Source organism: Papaver somniferum, chromosome 4 (assembly GCF_003573695.1).
Source record: "Papaver somniferum cultivar HN1 chromosome 4, ASM357369v1, whole genome shotgun sequence".
Classification (NCBI taxonomy): domain Eukaryota; kingdom Viridiplantae; phylum Streptophyta; class Magnoliopsida; order Ranunculales; family Papaveraceae; genus Papaver; species Papaver somniferum.
Genome location: NC_039361.1, coordinates 62,896,779 through 62,907,016, shown reverse-complemented (window position 1 = coordinate 62,907,016; position 10,238 = coordinate 62,896,779). Strand labels below are relative to the sequence as shown.

The following is a 10,238-nucleotide window of genomic DNA, read 5'->3' as shown; positions in this document are numbered from 1 at the left end:
TAGATGAATGTTAGGTTGCAGAGAAGGAGCTTTAGATGGCCTGAATGTGACCGGAAATAGACCAGAAATCAGAGGAAACTCTGTCAAATTGGTTTCTGGCGAGTTGACTAAACAGAAACGGGTTAACCAGTGAACTCGCAAGTTTAACCTGTTACGGGCACGGGTTGAAGAAATGACCACCCGTGAATATTAACCCGCAGGTTTTGGCCCGTGTTAACCCGAACCCGTGTAACCCGCAACAAGCCAGCCCCGGCCCACCCGTTTGCCAGCTCTACTGCCACTAGATGCTCTTGGAACACTACTCATACTTTGAGCTTCTCGGCTCCACCTGCGACCTTCCGATTACCGACATTCCATAACCACTCTTCAGCCCGACTACTGGGAGCCTCCACCTTGCTCTGATACCATTTTGTAGGACCCCTACGGACCGCCGCACCCACTCCGGACACGGCCACATAGCACCGATATTGTCCCCACTTGACCATCTTGAGGTTAGGTGTGAGGTTTTGATCTAAAAGGCCTCGGTGCTATGTAGGGAGAATGTCTAGCTTATATATCACCATATGGAACTTGTCTTCCTCCATGTGAGACTATCCTTAGCTATCCCATGTGTGACTCACATGTGTGTATTGAGCCACACAACTCCAACAGAATCCTTCTCTTTACATATAAAACTAATCAACTTCAATCTAGTTCTTTACAGAGACAGATAAAATAAAGGGAAAACCTATTGAATCAGTTGTTGTGTCGGTGATGAATCTATCTATCTATATTTGTTGTGATGATGTAGAGATAATAAATAAGAAATGGTAAAAGAATAAGAAAAACCAGCAGAGAGGCGGCTCTGGGAAAATAAACCAAAGCCCCTTCAACCCTTTGAGTTTCAAGCGACTTGGGAGGAGAAGTGAAAACAACAATACTTCTCTGGTGTAAAGTTATATGTATATAGGACTTTTTTTCAAAGGAAATCTTATCTATAATATGTTCTTATTCCGTTTCCTGCTAGTTATTAATGTTTTTTGGCCTCCATAAAGTGGAACTAATCAGATTACTTTTAGTTGAATGAATAATGGCTAGTGGAAACAGTACCAAATTCAAAACTGTAAAAGAAAGATAAGCAGTCATTGGATGCTAGTCCAATAGTTTTTTAATGTCACTATGAAGGTAAGAATTCAAAACCTTGTGAAGGTAGCTAACTAAGATTGTTCTTCGATTTTGCTTTCCCAGTTTTTTTTTTTTATTTTTTGAAGCATAAGGAAGCTCAATGTATGTATGTTCTGTTATGGACCTGAAACTAAAAGCCAACATCACGAAAACGAAGTACATGCCTGGATGGCGATCTTAGCATAGTTTCAGAACGACGACTATATTGTAAGATCGAAACCCTATGACAGGCATTTGTTGTCATTGTTAACAAACTTAATTAGGATTCAAACAGTAAACAGGGGTATATTCTTACCTAAACTATGTTGCTACTGCTACTGTTATTTTAGGCATTTATGCAAACAACCAATTCAAAAATTGGATCAATGTCACTACTGTTGTTCATACTTTAACCCATAAACCCAATTCAAACATTTGTTTTATTCAAACATCAAGACTACAAAATGAAGCTGGGAAAGTAACAGGTGAAAGAGGATGAATTGAAATTATACTATCAAAAGCAATCTTGAGCTAAAAATTGGCTCTAAAGTAACCCTAGAATTTCAAACTACACAATCAAAAGAAAATTTCAGCAACCATGTCTGACACTTACTTGGGAAGTTTCTTCGTTTTTTCTTGTTCATCTGCTACCACCTTTGTCATGGATGATTGGCGAGAGGGGAAAAAAAACCCAAATCTCCGTTTTGATTTATTTTTGTTTTGGTGATACGTTAAGTTAATCAAGGAGAACGAAGAAGAGGATGTTATCATCGATTCTTTTTTTCTCAGTTTCTTTCATGGATGAACTACCCTATTATTTCTGACTGAAGAAGAAGAAGTTTTTCTTTTCTTAGATACGAAAGAAAAAAAGATGAAAAAATATGGAAAGGAAAAAACAAGAGCTAAAATGGGGACAGCAGGATTCGAACTCTGAGTCATCGTGTCCACGTTTACAGATCTATCCTCTTTACATTTCTTTTTTTACGTGACTTTATGAAGAAAAATCAAAAATCCATAGAGTATTTTTGTGATCTGAAAAAAGCTTCACCAAAATTAGGCCTCACCAAACAATTGGGTCTTTTCTTTATATTAACTAGTATACCACGCGCCTGCCGATACATTCGTTTCGTAATTTTGTTATTTTCGTGTAATAATCACGGATCAAAGTCAACACTCAGTCAATGGAATTTTGTTGTTTTCGTATCCTAGTCTAGACGTAGGCCGTCGTTCCGTTTAAAAAGAAATTGAATACTTCATCCAATTATTTTTTTAGTCTAAAACATCCACCAACACAAAATGTATCTCTGATGCACTTTATACAATACAACTTTCCAGGACAGGAAAGCTTCCTTGGATAGAAAAATTTGTCAAACTCATATGTTGAGCAACAATATAACCTACCACATCAAAACTGTTTGGTTCCGATACAAAAAAATGCACAGCAAATTTGACTGGAATTGAGATCATATACTTGCTATTGTGCAAAAATTTACAGCTATAATCGGGAACCCTGGTTACTCAACATCATCGTCCTCAATTGATATTCCGGAATAGATCAAGCCTTCTGACTCCCCAAGAAAATCATTCTGTAGATCCTGATTGACATGTCTTTTTGAGATGCCCATCTTTAAAGCACCAACCATAGAAAATAACATTCATTGTTCAGTTTACTTTAAAGAAGCATTTGCAAGAAAAATAGTATCTTTTCCAGCATTAGACCTCGTCCATCAAACAACCTGCGACGCAGTTGAGCAAAAATAAGTACCCTCTCATAATAAGGGAATTAAACATCTACAGGAGACAATATGAGATCGTTACTAAAGAATAACTAATACGGCTTGACATAACTAAAGTGTAACAAAGAACCAAAAGCTTAGAAAAGCCTGAAAATGGCTTGTGCTGACTCAAGAGAACAGATGTCCTATACCGGCATGATGCACATAATACGATTACCACAAAGAAAATCAGATTTCATCAAGTTAAATAGTAATTCTAGTTTCTACCTGAATTCGTCTATAATGTTCATATAAGAAAGAAATGCAATCATTTTTGGCTTTTCGAAAAAAATGAAGGTATGATCATGGAGTAACAGATTGGAAGAGCAGAATGCTCAAACGTAAGTATCATATATGTAATACATATATGCCACGACTTAAAAGTTGATTCATTCTCTTCTTGACGCTCACACTACCTCCACATCATCACCGTTCTCTAAATCAACTGTAGTTAAGTATCTTTTGTGTCTATAGTATGACCAAAAGATATCCCTAATTTCATTAGGATATCCCTAATACTTTATTTATGTTACTGGATGAAATCATTTGAAATCAAATAGACCCATTACTAATTGACTTTAACTTTCTATCAGGAAAAAAAGGACCAACCTAGTAAAGTAAACCTTTTCATGTACCCAATATAATTGATCCTACTATAGTTTAAGGCTCATTCTGCCAAGCTCAAATAAGGTGCAGTAAACAAAACATCATCTTGCCCCACCCCTCCGCCTAAGTTACTTTGTTCTTTTTATCACCACTGTTTTCTAAGGTCACACCTATTATATGTGCTACCTGACCAAAACATATTCATATGCATTTTACTTAAAGACTGCGTACGGCTATTTATTGTAATCCTACATAAATACCTCCACTAAGTTTCATAAAACTTGAGACTAAGTTTTGCAGTAGCTCATTCCAGACCATGTGAAAGAACAACAAAAAACTGTATGTTACAACTTGGGCATAATCCTAAAGAACAATCTGAAAACGGAACCATAAACAAAGAAAAATTCATGCCTAAACAATATTCACATAAACTAAATCCTAGACAGCAGCAAGTTAGTTTAGATTCCAAAACATTTTTTGTTCTAACTTCCAAGTCCAGAATAAAAATTGGAATACTATATGATACAAAAATTTGAAAAAGCAATCTCGGAAAAATTGGAATATTTAAGAAAGAATAACTCACTTGATCATAAACAATCTCAGAATCTGTAAAAGCAACAACATGACGAATCTTGTTGTGCCAATGCCTCCACCAGACCATCAATCAAAGGAAAATAGTGAGCAACTGATTCCTCTACATAAAAATAAATTTTATTGCTGAATACTCAGACCCCAAATCACCTGCCTCAGGTATAGATACACCTTTGAAGAACATTATCAAGATTTTTACATCCCCTCCTTACCTAATATCATAGATTCTTCTTCCTTCTCCTCCTACATTGTCCATTCTTCTTCTTCCTCGTCACAACAGCTACAAAATTCTTCTTATTCTTCATAGTCTTGCTCCAACATCACTTTATCTACAATTTCCCGTATACACCCCAGATCTAAACCCACTTGTATCCTCCATTATCTTACACAAATGGGTCTAAATCCAATTAGTTTCTTGTCCATCAAAATGAGATGGAACAAATAATTTTTTAACTAACCAACCTTAAAAAAGTCCCTGCATTTCTCAAATTCCACATCCAATTAAACCAACTTAAGAACAGATTATTATAAAAACAAAAGGCTTAACGATAAGTATAAATTCCCCATTTCAATTAAAATAAAAATCAAAAAAGTTACAAATTTTCTCACCAACTTGAACTTATAATTGAAAAGAGATCGATGAATATCCTTCAATTGAAATCTAGGGTTGTTCGTTTCCTTCTACTGGTTTGATGTTGCTTCCGAATAAACAGTCTTTCTTATCGGGAAAATACCAATTCTTCGTTATGCTTTATTTTTGTTTCAGTGAGGCGTCAAGATAATTGAGAAGAACGAAGAAGAGGAATGGTGCTTCTGGATCTGCTATTCTTAAAGAAAATACCAAAGAAAGAGAAATTCTAAAGATAGGAAAGAAAAAAAAGAAAAGGTTCAAAAAACAAATGGGGACAGCGGGATTCGAACTCCGAGTCATTATGTTGACGCTTTACAGATCTGTCCTCTCTACAATTCCCTTTTTACGTAACTTTTAAAAAACAAAAATTAAGTTCGGAGGGGTATTTTTGTCATACAAAAAAGCTTCACCAAACAATTACCTCTTTTGTTTATACTAGGATATAACCGGTTATGACACGAGGCTATGAGTTGTTCTGGTGTTGATTATTTTATTTTTTCTTGCGAGACTACCATGAAATGAGCGTGGGAAACTTGTGGGAGTGGTAATCTTTCTTAAACTGAGCTCGAAGCTTTGATCGATATTATAAACATTTGCGGGATTGATTTCTTGTTATATGGTGATTGGGATGTCTATATATGAATATACACTGATATTTATACATCAGGGAGTATTTTTTTCAGTGATTAAGATATCCATGTAAGTGTGTACACTGGAACTCCACACAGATTCATTTATGATAATTGAGATAACCATCCATTCACAATTGTTGCAAATAATATCAACAAAATTGAAAACCTAAAGTCCCAAGCAGGAACTCGTAGAAATTCATAGTTTGATAAAATTAAATTGTCGATTACGTTCCAAATTACAAATGCAGTTTAGTCAAGTGTAATTTTTTTCTAGATTCAAAAAGTTAAATCTGAGCTGCGAACCCTTCTTTCGTATCCATGAAAACTGTTATATCTACATTAATTTTTAGAACCGCCGACTATTTTCAATGTATAATTGGCATGGTTATACATTGGTAATACTCAAACCCGTGGTAAAAAAATGGTTAATCAGTTGGGTCAATATAATTGACATCCAGTCATTTGATGGCCATCAAACATGTCATTTGTATAAATATGGTAATTAACATTCATCATTCCCTACAACTTTCTAGGTTTGAGAGACGTTACATTGTACTATGAAGCCTCTTGTTAAAGAATGATGACTATACATTTATGGTTTAAACTAACATATGAAAAACGCCCTGCTTACAGAATAGAAAAGAAGATAAAAATGAAAAACATTGAATCCTACAACATTCCCTTGGATATTAGTAGTATGAAGCGTCCTTGAATCTTTCGTAGCGGTGAAAAACGATGCACCCGATGAAGTTGCATACAACATATGCCAACTATGCTTTTCCTTGTAAATTAATAATACAATCTTGTAGTCTTATTAAATAGTAAAAGACTCGCATTAAATAAAATTCCAGATCCAAACAAAAGAAATTTACCCCTCTAATATATGAATCGATAAATGATACATGTATAGGAGAGTTGCTCTTTGTTGGCATATGCATTTGAGACCTAGAAGTAAATAAGAGACCATGTCTAAATACCAATGGTATGAAAACTTCCAAATGGAACTGATATTACACCTTGACCTAAGAGTACATAAGAGACTTAAATTTCAGGCTTAGCAAGATGGTTAAGTATGTATAAATAATTTAATATGATCTTCTAAAATAATAATCATTCTTGGTGTCAACTGCATACAATCCTTATTTGACTATGCATGAAGAATCTAGGATAAACAAATACTCAATTTGTAAACCATAAAAAGGTTATAAGTACGAAGAGATGTAATTTCAAGGTATATATGATACAAAGAATTAGAAGAATAACAAATATAATCAAGAAACTTTAATCTATTTTATTTATTTTTTGAAGGAAGAAAGCGGTAACCCTCTTAATTTTCATTAATATAATAGTTTTGCATACATCAGATTCAAGTACATCAAAACTGAAATCCATGAGAAAATACAAAGATTTTGTATTATAAGAACAACAGTTGACTCATAATACATCTTAAGCATCAAAAACTTAAATTTCAATTTATTTGATACCAACATGTACACGACTCTAATCCGATTAAGAGTATGAACTCTCCGACGGCAATAACAATACAGTTAAGAAATGCCATTTACCGACCCAAGTTAAGGGCATAATCAATGGAATCGTCATTTTCTTCGTCATTTATTTTTACTCCATGTAAATCCTATAACTTTTGGTTGAAGAAGTCAAAGTCTTATTGGATAAATCCCTGTCCAGAGAAAAATAAAAAATATTGTGTAAGAAAATATAAATTAAAAGGTATGGTATGGTAATAAAAATAAACCTAACAAAAGAATAAAAATGAATACCTAGCAATCATACATCGGATCAGTATCATTTGACTGCAAATAAAGAAACAAAATCGAGATAAAAAAAATAAAAAATTAACGAAAAAAATAAAAGAGAAATTAAACTGCATAAATGAGACAAAAATTAGGCGTATGACACCATGAATCCATGGATGTTAAAAAAATAAATAAAGAGAAAATCTAACAACAATTATCTCAATGAACCAAAACAAAAGTGAATCATACCTGGGGAATAAAGTTGTGCAAATAATGAACCTTGGGAAAAAAATTTGATTACAAAAGGGATTAAGTTAATGGGCGTTTTACTTTGAATAAAAGTAATGTTTGACATTAAATGGGAGGAATAACTCCTAAATAAATACACATTAAAAATCTGTTGTGCATGAAGGATCTAAGATAAATAAATACTCACTTTATAAACCATCAAAAGGTTATAAGTGTGAAGAGATATAATTTCAAGGTTTATATGATACAAAGAATTAAGGGAATAACAAATATAGTCAAGAAACTTCAATCTATTTGACACCAACATGTACACGACTCTAATATGATTAAAAGTATGAGCTCTCCAACGACAATAACAATACAATTAAGAAATGTCATTCACCGACCCAAATTAAGGGCATAATCAATGGAATCGTCATTTTCTTCATGTATTTTCACTCCATGTAAATCCTATAATTTTTGGGTGAATAAGTCAAAGTATTATTGGACAATTCCCTTTCAAGAGAAAAACAAAAAATATTGTGTAAGAAAATATAAATTAAAAGGTATGGTACGGTATTAAAAATAAACCTAACAAAAGCATAAAAATGAATACCTATCAATCATATATCTGATCAGAATCATTTGACTGCAAATGAAAAAACAAAATCGGCATAAAAAATAAAAAATAAACGAAAAATTTAAAAGAGAAATTAAACTGCATAAATGAACAAAAATTAGGCGTAAGGCACTATGAATCCATGGATATTAAAAAAAAATTAAAGAGAAAAGCTAGCAACAACTATCTCAATCAACCAAAACAAAAGTGAAATCATACATTGGGAATAAAGTCGTGAAAGTGATGAACCTTAGGAAAAAATGATTATAAAAGGGATTAAGTTAATGGGTGTTTTATTTTGAATAAAAGTAACGTTTGACATTAAATGGGAGGAATAACTCCCAAATAAATGCACATTAAAAATTTGTTGTGCATAAAGAATCTAAGATAAACAAATACTCACTTTGTAAACCATCAAAAGGTTATAAGTGTGAATAGATATAATTTCAAGGTTTATATGATACAAAGAATTAGAAGAATAACAAATATAATCAAGAAACTTCAATCTATTTGACCCCACATGTACACGACCAAAATCCGATTAGAGTATGAACTCTCTAACAATACAGTTAAAAAATGCCATTTACCGACCCAAATTAAGGGCATAACAATGGAAACATCATTTTCTTCGTCATTTATTTTCACTACATGTAAATCTTAAGCATCAAAAACTTGAATTTCAATCTATTTGAGCTCAAGGACTTCATGGCGATTCATCATACAAGTAGAAGAACTACTCAAGGAACCGGTGGAACTTCTCGATAAAAAGGTATGTGAATACTTGAACTTATCTATCACTCAAAAGTCTATATACTCTATCTCCTACTTCTTGAGACAAAAAGTCGTATGCTATATATATACACTTTATTATACACATTTGATATTTCGAGCCGAGCATACCTCGCCTATCTATATCTCGAAATATGTGTTGGTAAGCTTTTAGCTTCGATCAAGTTTATCTTTACCTAGTATGTTTCCATCATCTTGAAAATTGCTTTGACGAAAAATGGTGTAACAACTATATAACGTCCTTTAAGAATGTTTCAATGAATGGAATGAGAGTTTAGGTTACATAACCAATGACGGACATAAGTATTGTTGTGGAAACACATATGTGCATAAGTCTTATCCCTTGAAACAAAGTTTACGAACTTTGTTGATCAAGAGAAACCGGAAGAATGGATTGTTGCCAAGTCCGCGAACTCAGTCCGCGAACTACCGAACTTCTCATCCCTAGAAATTCTGCTGGAGTTTGAAAAACTAGTTGCGTGAATGCTAGTCCGTGAACCTAGTCCACGAACCATTGGAAAGTCTTTCCCGAGATTTTCTGCTGGAGTTTGTAAACTCTACCCGGTTGCTTAAGTCCGCGAACCTAGTGTGCGAACTTAAGAAGGTTATATATCTGAAGATGATTTCTGAACTTAAACTTATAAAGACTAAGGAATGTAGTATGAAAACCGTGGCTATAAAGTTCATGAACCGATTCAAGTGAATCAAATCATCTTTGCTTCAATTGTGTCTTGTGTAGTTACATAAGATTTCCTTGCAATTGAATAACTCTCTAACTAGTTCATCTTGAAGTCATTTGAACAAGTTATGGTAAAGAAGAACATGGTTGATATGAAATACTCATATGGCTAACCTTTGGTTAACTATTGTTGAACCAACAATGTACACGTCTGGGTACAGTTACACAAACCTAGAAGCGTACATATCAAGTGTGTGTAACAAGCTAAGTTTTCGATCTAACGGTTGAGAAATATTAGCTTGAATCTAAATCAGGTTTTCATCTAACAGTGGTTATTGATTGCTTTGTTACCAAGGCAAAACCCTGATTTGAAAGACTATATAAAGGAGACATCTTGCCTTATGCAAAACTAATCTTCACACCTTACGTGTGATACTAGTTTGCGTGCTACAGTCGTTTCTCCTTTAACCTTTGGTTTCTTCTTCTAAAACCAGGTTAATGACTTAAAGACTTCATTGGGATTGTGAAGCCAGACCGATACTACTTTTATCGTAGTTGTGTGATCTGATCTTGCATCTTTTATCGTACGAGTACAATCAGATTTATTGGCTTGAGATTGATATCTCCGGTAGGCAAGATATAAAAACTAATCACAAACATCTTCGTCTCATTGTTTGTGATTCCACGACATCTTGTTTCGATGCCATACGATTAAGATTGTTGTGAGGTGATTGATAACTCTAGGATGTTCTTCGGGAATATGAGACCGAATTATCAATTGGTTCCTG

At 33.8% G+C, this 10,238-nt stretch overlaps 1 long non-coding RNA gene across 1 annotated transcript; it reads right to left on the bottom strand.

The window, feature by feature from the left end:
* Positions 1 to 2,370: 2,370 nt before the first annotated feature.
* On the bottom strand, positions 2,371 to 4,972 carry LOC113275705. Its single transcript, XR_003323736.1, has 3 exons — positions 4,725 to 4,972; positions 4,108 to 4,590; positions 2,371 to 2,879 (listed from the first exon to the last, which is right to left on the bottom strand). It is a non-coding gene; the product is annotated as an uncharacterized LOC113275705 (long non-coding RNA).
* Positions 4,973 to 10,238: the final 5,266 nt, after the last annotated feature.